Here is a 13,043-nt window from a genome sequence, read left to right on the forward strand (position 1 = left end):
GAATCGGAAAAAATGGTAAAGGAAAAAAGTGTTTCTTTTGACCTCAGGAATCTTGGGTTAAAATATATGTACAAGTCAAAGACTCACCCTGTATACAGACTGAGCAACATTTGATAGCAACTTCATTTTTTCAAATGGAACACCCTGTATATTTTTCTATATTTGACCAGCTCTTTTTCACCTGATTTCGAATATATAACATATGTTTAGCCTTCCTCTTTTATTCTGAATACCGCAGAGTTTCAAATTTTAAGAACCAGCTGGCAAGCTAAGTAATCAATTTTCAAGTGGAAGGCTGCGATAACTCAAAATGCCCTTTTTTGAGTTAACGTTTTTCACTATAAATTGGAATTGGATCATTTGGATGCAACCATATATTCTCTCCTTGTAGCTTTCTTATTTTTATTGTTCTCCACATAAAGCGAAAATATTTCAAATTTTTCCGCTTCTGTGTAGTGCATATTCGATGAATAGTTTCATTCATTGACAAACGTATATTATATATCGTTGCCAACGAGATAACTCAAAAAAGGGCATTCTGAATTATCGCAGCCTTTCAATTGAAAACAGATTAATTAGCTTGCCAGGTGGTTCTTAAAATTTGAAACTCTGTGGTACTCAGAATAAGAAAGATAGGCCAAACATATGTTATATATTCGAAATCAGGGGAAAAAGAGCTAGTCAAATATAGAAAAATACACAGGGTGTTCCATTTGAAAAAATGAAGTGGCTATCAATATGTTGCCCACTCTGTATATATTTCGTTTTGTGAATTCATTTAAAAAAACACTAGTCCATTTCGTAAAACTTTTGTAGAAAACATTTTTTGTACCTCTTCTAGTAACAAAGTTAAAGGGGGGTCAAATTATGGTGAAAAACCGGGTACAGGGTGTTTCACGTAAGCGGGTCACTGGATTTCGTGGCTTATCCTTTGAGCAATGTTGAAAAGTAACCCATCACAATGATAGTATTTTTCACGGGCTATCCAAAAATGTTATCGGAAAAACTATCGGAACAAAAATCATTTTTCCAAAAAAAATTGTTCTGCAAATTTGAATGGTTTTCAAATTGAAAAGGTCTAGGGACAGTTTCTCACCAATTGTTTCTTCATTTGAACTTCCGGTCTTCTATAAAACAGGACATTTTTCCTCTAAAAATATACTTCACTGAATGCCCAATCGATACTTAATCCGAATATATTAATATAGTGGTAGTTTTTTATTTATTTCAAGCAATTCCATTCAAAACCCATTCACTATCAGTAATTACAGACCTGTTTCCATTCTCGACCAGTTTGGCAAGATGTTCGAAGACAGACTTTTTCATTTGTCGAACAGTAGAATTTCCAAAGATCAACATGGTTTCTTCAGGGATCGTTCAGTGTTGACCTATTTGTCGCCATATGTTGATTACCTATCAAGGTCATAGATGATGGTTTTCAAGTAGAAGCTGTTTACACAGATATGGCAAATGCTTTTGATAAGGTGTACCATGGTACTTTAATGTCGGTATTGGAGTTTTTTGGGGTCACTGGATCGCTTCTTCAATGGAAAGCATCTTACTTGGATGGGAGAAGACAGTACGTGGTCGTTAATGGTCAATCATCTAAGCAGGTGGACGTCACGTCCAGAGTCCCGCAGGGTTCCCATCTTGGACCGCTTCTTTTTTTTAATGAAAATTGTCTTTTGAATTTCATATAGATGCGGTGGTAAAAAAAAGTTTCGGGATGCTTGGTTTTGTTTTGAGAATTACTGAAGATTTCAAAAACGCGATCACATTGAGAACCCTGTATATTTCCCTCGTAAGAAGCAACTTAGAGTACCCTACCCAGATCTACAACCCTCATTACCACATTTACATTAATCGAATTAGAGTCCAAAAAATTCTTCAAAAGTTTGAATTGTAGATTCAATTCAACCAGCTCACCTACAGACTATAAAAGTTTATTAATTGAACATAAATTTTTGAGCCTAGAGGGGAGGAGGGCGCTGCTTGATGCTATGTTCTTGTACAAGATAACAAATAATTTTTTCAGCTATCCGTCAGTATGCTCACTTATGATAAATGTACCACAGTATCCTGGTCGTACCAGAGCTTTATTTTGGATTCCTAAATCTAGAACTAATATCTATTATAATTCAATTTTCCCCAGAATAATGCGATTTTACAACTGGCATCACAGGCGTAGCCAGGGGGTGGGGGTTTTGGGGGTTCAAAACACCCCCGAAATGTTTAAGATGTCAAAATTTGTTAACCTATTTCTTCTTTTATTCTCATTTATTTCTATGAAAAAAATTCTTATTTCTCCCATTAGCCTTTCTGTATACGCCTTTGTCTTTAAGGCTGTATAAACAGTCTAAAGGAATAAATTTATTATTATTATTCCTATAATACGAATGATTTGATAAACCGAACGAAATTTCTGTTCAGATTATTCATACATTACTGTAATTGATTTCAATTTCCAACTGTAACAAACTCATTTCGATTGAATTCGTGGTCCTTATTATCTTATAGTAGCTATATCAAGACGTATAGGTAAAATTTTTGAAAATGTTTTATTTTTTTTTTAAAGCGAAAATCGCTTTTTTTTTTGTTATATTCTATAATAATTGATCCATACATTGTGTTCCATCTCAGACGAGCCACCTCGTATATTTCTTATCCCATAGTGTTTTGAAATTTTCGAAATCTTTCGACATATATCTGAGGCTTGAACGGGTCTTGGAAGCGTCTTCACAACGGTGTATAAAAAACGTAATTTTGATGAAACGTTTTCGCCAGAAATAAACTTTTTAGCCCAAATATACCTTGAATATTTTAGTTATTTTTACAATATACAAGCCCATTTTTATAAGCCCATTTCACAAACATAAAAAAAATGAATTGCATTTTTTCTCAAACGTCAAAATTTGTTGAGACGGATTCAGTAATGGATTAAAAAAAAAAGAAGGAAACCATTGGAATTGTGAATGATGAAGGAGCAGCTGTGGCGGTATTGGGACATGTCCAACTTATACCAAACACGCTCTGTACAACTTTCTGTAGCTTCCGGTAATAGCCAATCTAAAGTTTTCAGAATTTTACATAAACACAAGTTCCATCCGTACAAAATTAAATTAATTCATCAATTAAATGATGATGATTTGGATCGAGCGGGATTAAGCGGTATATCTGTAGATTTTGGAGCATTGAAAATCCTCACATATTTCGAGAAGCTCACACTCAATTTTAAAAAAAATTACTTTCATGTGCTATTTCCATTATTATTTCACAAAATGAAAAACCGTTAAACATAACGGTTTTTCATTTTGTGAAATCTTGAACATGTATTGGGGCGACGAAACCATATACAATAATTCCTACGTGGAAGTGTTTACCGCAATAGTTTCGGAATTATAAATTTCCGAAAATTGTACCCGAAAAATTTTGTTTCGCATGGCAGTGTCAAGTGAAGAATGAAGGCCATGGTAGAAAAATATTCACTGGTTTCTAGAATGTAACTAGCGCATATAAGAGTTAAGTGCATTTGAAATAAGAATTTCTTTTTTTTCTTCAAATTTCAATATAGTATTGTTTCTTCGATGGAAATCAAGATCCGCCAATTTTTTTTTTTAGTAGCCACACTTCGATATACGCTACTGATTACGTTTATAATGACCTATTAATAATCGACACTCATCCAATTTCCAATTGAATTAGGTGAATAATCTGTTCTCATTTGAATTTTATGATTTCCAAAGCATGATCCCACCAATTAATGAAAATTTCATTGTAATATGAATGAAAATGGACTGATATGATAATTCGCAATTTCAAATCAATTAGAAAAACGCCAAATTCTGAATAGATTAATTCGATCTGCACAACAAGCGTTTTCATATTCGATTAGAAGGTATTTGTATACCGAATAAATTTTTCAAGTTGAATCAGTCGAAAATCTCGAAAAGGAAACATCTTACGGAAAAATGTTTCAACTTGAATGTTGATGTTTCTGAGGGGGAAATCCAATTATGCTGAAGGTCAACTTTGGAATTTCAAATGGGAATCCCTATTTTTTTATTGCAGATTCGTATTATGCGGCAAAAAATACAAATGTTTTGTACGAACGATTTCACATTTTCCGACTGAACATCCTCAACGTATCTTTTTTCCATTAATCATTCACATGAAATTCTGCTGATATGTTTGATTTCAGTACATGATCGTTTGAAAATGGAGAAATTCTTTGTTCTTGGTGTTTCAAAATACATTTCATTAATTAAAAACTATATATCATTTGAAAGAAGATTATTTGAAACCTAGTAGAAATCTCCGTCAAGCCGTTTGTCCAGAATGTTTTTTTCAACATTTCAACGAATAGTTGGACAATTTTCGCAAAAATTTCATGTGAATGATTCATAGAATGGATACACATTAAGGTCGATCATACGGAAAATTCAAATTTGACTACAAAGCCATCTGTGAAATATTTTTCATACAAAACTTTTGTTTTTAACTCGACAGAGTCATCCCACAGCACCTCCGAACAATCTTTAGAAGTTTCATTATGTTCGGAATTTTTTCCAGCAGACCCAATTTTTTTGCTTTGTCTACTGGACTATAATTTTGATCGACTGTATCTCAATTGATATTAGGTTTACGGAAAAGTTTGTGAATAGTGTAGAGAATTTGAAGCTCGACAACTTTGAAAATGAACATTTTGGTCGAAAACTACTTAGTTTAGAGGTTATGAGCAAAAAACTGGAAAAAGTCCGGAAATGTTGAGGTTTTCGACCCTCCTCAAGTTAGCACAGGTTCCTCGTGTTGGATAACTTGACAGAGTCATTCCACACACCCCCGAACAACCTGTAGCAGTTTCATTAAGTTTGGAATTTTTTCCAACAGACCCACCTTTTTTGTATGTACGTTTCTATATAATTTTTTCACAATGGCGACGGGTTCTGAACATCCGAACGTTCAATAAATATGGCGTATAGTGTAGAATACAAATAAGGAACCTTGTACAATGATTTTGTTTTCTTCTGAGCTGTATACGATATTAAATTTTCATTATGTTGTTTAATGCAGCGCCATAAAATTGTTTTTGACACTATCGAAAAATCAGGTGCGTTTTGATTCTTGAACACTTTTGAATGTTGTCAGATTTAAATAAACATATAAAATATTTTTCCACGGCATTTTGTTTTTTACAGAAAAAAAAGGTAGATATTCATATAAAGGATGAAGATTGGATCACGTCACGAGTATATTGAGCGATCCAACACATTGTGCGCCAAAAAATTCAAGTAGCTGTTTTGCCTAAAGTGTAGGTACACACGATTATTTGCAATAATTAATCAGTTATTATTTAAAAAAATAGGTGTTTCCTAGTAAAAATGAAGTGATCTGTCGCAATGTTGTGTTTTTTATATGACTTAACTCCTTTCAGCACAAGTTTACTGTTGAGTAAGGTTTACAATGAACCCCCTTATGTTAATCGGTGTCAAATAGATGACTTTTCATAATTGAAGTACTATACTTATATTGTAGGCGCATTTAGAACATCTTGGTATAACTACTTACTGCCCAAGCCAGCAACATTGTACGTTAGATTTCTATGTTATCCTATTGCTCTTTGGCAAACTGCATAATAGAACAGAAGTATTGCTTAACAACGACGGTTAACAATTATTTAGTTACATTGTGTTTCGAATAACTTCTGTATACAGAACAGATTATTTTCAAGGTTGAAATAATAAAATCATTGGATTTGTTTATACCGGTATTCATATTCTGTAAAAGATGTTCGAGATAGTAGAAGAAAAAATTACATTCTCAATTTAACTTGTTGGGGAGTATTTAGGAAGTCCTTGTATTTATAGGAAGAAGATTAGGAGTAGCCAGGTTCCATATAACGAAAAGCTCTCTTAATGCAGAATGACTGATGTTAAAAGACGTCGCCCACATCTCAAGTTGTTCTTTTATTTAAATCTTCTTTTCAATTTTATATAAAGAGTGCATCGAAATTTAGTCCTTGGTATCAGAACTACTACTTCAACGTCGATGCTTCCCCTTGACATATCATGTTGGTCTTCCTTTGGATTATTCTTCAATATATAATGCGCCTGGCTGAAACTAAAATTGTTGTTTCTTCCAGATTAGCCTCTTCGTTACATGCCTCTTCAATAAGAGGTTGATCACTGCAAGTCAAAAGTATTCAATGGTATTTCTTTTTAAATGATCTTTTGAAATGACTACTCTTATTCATTTGATTCCACACAGATATTGCCGAATTCATTTTATAAACGGAACCTTCTAGAAAACCCGCGTAATTATTCTATTACCATTGGGTTATATGTTCGTAGGTATGTGTAGATGATATAAATAGACTTAATCACGCAAAACTTGAGATAAATTTATTCCTGGAAACTACATTTTGATTCTATAAAGTCTATATAAAGAATACTGTCGTAGTTATGAGAGGATTATAATATAAAGTTATATTTATTGTGTAATGTTTTACTTCTGCGTAAAGCAACAACCTCATTAGTTTTCTCAAGGAACTCTAATGCAACTATCTATACAGCTTCCTTTACAACCAACTTTTAACGTCGCTATTATAAGGAATACAATAGCTATGCAACCGTATTGAAATCTGTATAACACTGTTTTAAAATGATTGTATAGGAATTAAATATAGTACGTTATGCAAATGTTGTAAAATTTGTATAATTTCACCATTTCTTTGTCGTATGATATGATATTAACTGAATAATCACTGAATAATCAATGAATGTTCAGTGAATACTCATTGAATACTAAATAATCACTGAATAATCAATGAATGTTCAGTGAATACTCATTGAATACTAGTTGAATATTCAATGAATAGTTCATGACTACTCATGAATAATCAAGCATGAATATTTGTTTGAATGAATTATTCAAATAATCGAATAAATTTGAGAATGCGAAAAGTTCGAGCCCTAGCTCAAATTAATTCACCAGCTTCATTATTGCTATCCGAAAAGGTGCTTCACGACGACCTATAAGTGTTTAAGTTTTGCCAACTATGAGTCCAAAATTTTCACCGTTCTTGTAATGAATTTTAGTGATTTTAGTGAAGCGTGTATCGATCCGTCTTTAGAATAATGGCGTAGTTTTTACTGGTCAAATGTCAAAAGATGACAGAATCAGAAAGATGAATACCGGGCCATTCAAAATGAAACGTCTTATTGGAAAACACTTAACATACTTCCAAATGGAAATTTTCTTCTCAATTGAACACAATATTACAATATTTTGAACGGTCGGAATTTTTTACGGAACCACTAGTCAGATTTGACCTGTTAACGAAATCAATCGCGACATTCGATCCTACCTTGAATATTTCAAGTTTCTAGGTCTTTCCGTTCGGTAGTTAACAAGCCAATTAAAAAGTTCTCGGTCTTCCATAGTCAAACACATTTTTTTGGCAAAATTCGATTTTATTATTCAACATAGTTGCCTTCAAGGGCGATACAGCGATTATAGCGATCTTCCAACTTTTCGATACAATTTTTGTAGTACGATTCGTCTTTCGCTTCAAAATAGGCTTCAGTTACGGCGATCACTTCTTCATTGGCGCTAATTTTTTTTCCAGCGAGCATTCTTTTGACATCTGAGAACAGGAAAAAGTCGCTGAGGGCCAGATGTGGCGAATACGGTGGATGCAGAAGCAATTCGAATCCCAACTCATGCAATTTTGCCATTGTTTTCATTGATTTGTGACACGGCGCATTTTTTGATAAAACAGCACCTTTTTTTATTTTCAAATGGAGCCGTTTTTTAACGATTTCATCCTTTAAACGATCCAATAATATAATCGCTGTTGATGGTCTGCCCCTTTTGGAAGTAATCAATGAATATTATACGTTGCGCATCCCAGAATACTGATGCCATTATCTTGCCAGCTGATTGTTGTGTTTCTGCTCGCTTTAGATTCGGTTCATCGTGTGCAATCCACTCAGCTGACTGTCGATTGGACTCCGGAGTGAAAATATGGAGCCATGTTCCATTGTGACTTATCGACGCAAAAACTCTGGTTTATTGAACTTAAACAGCTTCAAACACTGCTCAGAATCATTAACACGTTGTTGCTTTTGATCGATTGTGAGCTCGCGCGGCAGCCATTTTGCACACAGCTTTCTCATTTACAAATATTCCTGAATGATATCTCGATCAACTCACTGTACGGTCATTCAAAATTATTCTGTGAACTTTTTTGGTTTTTTCGTCGGTGACAGCCATTTCTGGGCGTCCACTGCGTTCGCCGTCTTCAGTGCTCATTTCACCACGTTTAAACTTAGCATACCAATCAATGATTTTGATTTTCCTAGTGCAGACCCCGGAAACTCTTCATCAAGCCAAGATTTTGCTTCAACTGTTTTTTCCTTCAAAAGGCAATATTTTATCAACACACGAAATTTTTTTTCCATCTTTTTCCAAATAACAAAAGTAGCTACATTCACAACGCAATATCTCACGAACTAATGGTCGGACTGCTGCCAAATTTTGACACGTATCGTTTGAAGGTTGGTACTAACTAAAAACATATGGATTTAATACTAGCGCAGCCAACTGTGCATCAGACCGGGGACTTTTCAATTGGCCTAATATCGTGATTACGACCAGAATTAAATTTGCTTAGATCCATTCTCGGCGTAAAAATCGAAAAACATAGATATCGTGACGAAATGATCGGATCAGAGAATAACGTTAAAAAAAAACAAATGAGGAATGAACAGTCATAAGTGTACAACTATTATAGTCGTAAAAACTTCCTATCGTCCCATAAAATTGTTTACCCAATGAAAATTACTGAAAATTAGTCACTATTTGCTGAACGAGATGGGGCAGTGATTAAAACCGAACGAGGTGATAATCTGAACAGTATTTCTTGAAAATTTCCACGGCGAATCATATTTACCATGTCGTAAAACAATCGTCATCTAGTGTATTGCGCTTGTTGCATGTAAATACAATATAAGTATCCGAAGTACAATCGACTCGTTGATTTGCCGACTTTATTTAGACCAAAGAGTGGATGTAAGTGAAGGCGAAGGTCGCAAATCAATTAACGGTAGAGGTCGATGGGAATGTGGAATTGATTTTTGTTTTTTAGTAGACTCAACGTCCATCGAAGCATGTGAACGAACCTAAACTCAATTTACGCAAGAATCACTAACGAGTATCGATTTAATTCTAGAAAGAATGTCGACGAAATACGAAATACTGAAAATTCCACAATATAATTCAGTATTTCCTTTTATCGCAGAATACCTAAACATGTACAGGGTGGGCAAATTTCGATGTTTTAGCACTACAACTTTTAAACCAAATGAGATAGACAAAATCTAATACCCCATTCTCGGTCTCTTTTTCTGAGAAACTAACAAGGGTAGTATTCATTTTTGGCCACCTTTTTTTGTTTTCGAGTTATAAGCGAAAATTGGAAAATAGCGATATCGAAAAACATTTATATCTCCGCTAATACTGATGATAGAGCTCTGAAATTAAAACATTATACAGGCACGTAGAATTCAGTGGCGTGCTCGTATTCCCAAAAGGGTTTTTAATTACGAAACTATGACCCCAAAGTTATGTTTTTTCAAATGGGAACACTAGATTTGTGTGCCATTTTGTGAAAGATTAATTTTTCCTGATTTCAAAAATATATAACACCGTATGGTTTGTATTGAAATGAATAACAGAAAATGCTCAAAAACCTCTTTTCATCTAAGAAACTCAATATTTCTATGGTTTCAACTGTTGATGAGCACAGAAAAATTCGAGCTTTCTATAACAAGAGCAGTTGTCCTTCCGTCAATCTGATTCTTTCTATGCTTTTCACTAATTTCTACAAAATTCGAATCAAGATATGTTTTTTATAAATTTTTTATCTAAAAAATGATTTGGAAATAATGAAAAAATCCACAATATCGAATGATTCAATCGAAAGAGTTGTATTTGAATGGATGTATCAGAAGATTATTTACATAGGTCTCCAGAATGAATACGTACAAATACCAATCCATTGTAAATAGCATATGAAACAATGCATATATGATTGAACTCAACAATTTAATTACGAAGGGACATAATTTTTTTTTTCTCAATAACTTTCCATGCCTTGGTTCGGTAGTTTTTCCGATAGCATATTTGGATAGCCCGTGAAAAATACTATCATTGTGATGGGTCACTTCTCAATATTACTCAAAGGATAAGCCACAAAATCCAGTGACCCGCTTACGTGAAACACCCTGTACATGATTTTAATAAGGGATCCAGAAAATCAAATATTATTCTCGATATCATTTAAAAACGTCGAGTTATTAATTCCACTTGGTCGTTCGATAATATTCCAATGATAGATAGATAGCTTTATTTATTCTCATAAACATATACATTATGTGAAGAGATAACGTGAAATAAAACAAAGTACAAATCCTAACCAAAGTAAATAAAGATCGCTCTGATCTAAGATGAGAGGAACTCCTGAATGCTGTAGGGTGCTCTTTCTATCAGAAATTTTTTCAAGTTAGATTTGAAGGACTTGAAGATTTTCATGGTTTGGATGACCTCAGGAATTTTATTAAATCAATTAATTATCAATTAAATGTTATTGTGTCTAGTTATTTCTAGAGGTTAAACCATAACTGTTATTTTCGGTATGTAGAATTTCAAATTCCACAATATATCAATTTTCCCAAAAGCTTGTGGAGAAAGTATCGGGTCTTTCTAATTTTTTCGTGGCATTTCACAGACCAGGAAGATTTGTGTTCATAAGACTGAATTCAGTATATTGGAGCAAAATCTACAAACAGAATCTCGTGAAAAATAACATGACTACAAATTGTAACAAGCGTTCAAAAGCTTTTGATCCCACTTTAGTGCATTCTCATGTTCATTCTATTTTCAAAATAATACTATACTTACTCATAAAAAATAACCAATCTGCTGCCACTTCAATTTCAAGGTATGAATATCAAATGCATTAATAGGAATATGAATTACAACATGAATTATCTACCTCTTGAGTGCACATGCAATAATTCAAAGAAGAAATCAAATGTCATTTCTAAAATTTAGACAATCTATGCGGTTCAAGCCGTGACTCATCGCATCATAATTCAATTATCAAGCTGGTAATTATTAATTGATAAAAGAACAGCATTGTCGAATATAGCAAGCATATAGCATCAATTATATACTTCATTAACACGGAAAAAAGTCCTTCCTCTTATTCATTCCCTCCATATAATTTTGCAAGAAATCTAAATTCTGATTTTCTCTCAAAATATACATTTTTATATTCGAGAATAACATATGTACTACTAATATTTCTCCTTCAATATGAATCAGTGAAATGAAAATCGCAAGAGCTAAGGGTAAATATCTCTAGTAACAACTTCTAAACTCATTGAGCTACTCAAATTTTGCATTATTATTGGATTTCAAAACTAGATTTATCGAAAAAAATCAAAATTGTAGCAAAGATCAGAAATGTTGCATAAGTCACTACTGTGGCTGCTTCTCATAAAGCTCCACATAGCAACAATAAACACAGCACTCGGTGGCCTAGAGGTTAAGAGTATAGACTCACTCACCGAGATGCGACAAGTTGCCGGGTTCGAGTACCGGCGGCTCCCGATAATAATAAATTCCCCAAGCGTGACACGGCACACACAAATATACCAAAGTCACACTGATGAGTCCGTTGTGTGTGCCAGGGACGAAACGCATAAGTAGGCATATGTGGAATCCTACACTACGAAACGAATTTCTGATCAATAATATGAGAAAAACTCAGACATGGCGTCAAAAGTTTTTGAAAAATAGTTCATACAGCTATGGGATTCATTCCCTCCACTTCTGACAGTTTAATACGTAGTTTGTACGATCTGTTGCTATTAACCAGGTGGACCCTGAAAAAATTCGAAGAGACTGGATCTGTTACTGATGTCTTCACCCATACACCATCAAAATGCATGCTATGGCTTATTTTGCATATAGAAATTGTATCTCCATCCTTATTAGATTCAGTAAATACAAGAACCAAAGCCAACAGACCAAGGAATCCGTAGAATATCTGCCGATTGGGTGGTTGAACGACAACGTTTGGATGACAATTTTTAGCATCATATTATCTTCAGCGACGAAGGACATTTTTTATTCGGTGTCATTTTAAAAAAGCAAAATTATCTCACAATGGTAATGGAAATCGTCATGTATTTACTGAGAGACCATTGCATCCACAAATAGTCACTATGTGTGTGTAATTTAGTCTGGTGGAGTACGAAGAAAGTGTCACTCAGACTGTCAACTCTCATGTTGTAGGGTTATGCGAAGGATCGTGCGTATGCCGATATCCTCAGACTATTGACAGTCTGAAAAGTGAAAACCAACATTCGTCAAGATAGCACAATATTTTGATGCAGATGGAATTGCAACTTCCTCGGTGGCTCGATTGGTAAAGCATCGGACTAGAGATTCGAAGGTTGCAGGTTCGAGTCCCGCTCGGGGAGGTGCTTTTTCCGGAATTAATCGATTTTCTATTAGCTATCAAAATATTATGCTATTACAATTAATTTCAGACATCAACCAACTTTTTTAATTCGTCAAGATATTGTGACTGCGAGTCATCGAAAATCACGTCACAAGGATCTAGTCCTGTAAGGGATCATGCGGAGGACATTAGAATGATGTTGTATTCCACACATAATGGCAAGAAAGAAGTTATTAGTTAATAGGATAGGCTAAATGCATAACTTTTATTTAATTAGTAGGCATCCTTATATCTTCGTGGACTTCACTCGAAAACCAAGTTGAAACATATTTCAGCCTTCTTTATTTTTCCATTAAAAATTATATAAGTGTTAAACCACTAACATACGTGAAGTCGGTAGTTTGTCCGCGCTTGTACGAAACTCGTTATCATGTAATTTTTTCATGGAATAAAATCTTATACATAATTCATTAGTGTTTTAACAGAAATCTGAACTTTAGACTATAATTAGGTA

General features: G+C 34.0%; 1 protein-coding gene and 1 non-coding gene across 5 annotated transcripts in view; one reads left to right on the forward strand and one right to left on the reverse strand.

The window, feature by feature from the left end:
* LOC123682885 (NPC intracellular cholesterol transporter 1 homolog 1b) overlaps window positions 1–13,043 on the reverse strand; it is an 87,811-nt gene that overhangs the window by 64,786 nt on the left and 9,982 nt on the right. The gene's annotated exons all lie outside the window — the stretch shown is intronic.
* Trnas-aga lies at window positions 12,476–12,548 on the forward strand. Its single transcript has one exon. It is a non-coding gene; the product is annotated as a tRNA-Ser (tRNA).

The sequence above is a fragment of the Harmonia axyridis genome, chromosome 6 (assembly GCF_914767665.1).
Source record: "Harmonia axyridis chromosome 6, icHarAxyr1.1, whole genome shotgun sequence".
NCBI classification, from domain to species: domain Eukaryota; kingdom Metazoa; phylum Arthropoda; class Insecta; order Coleoptera; family Coccinellidae; genus Harmonia; species Harmonia axyridis.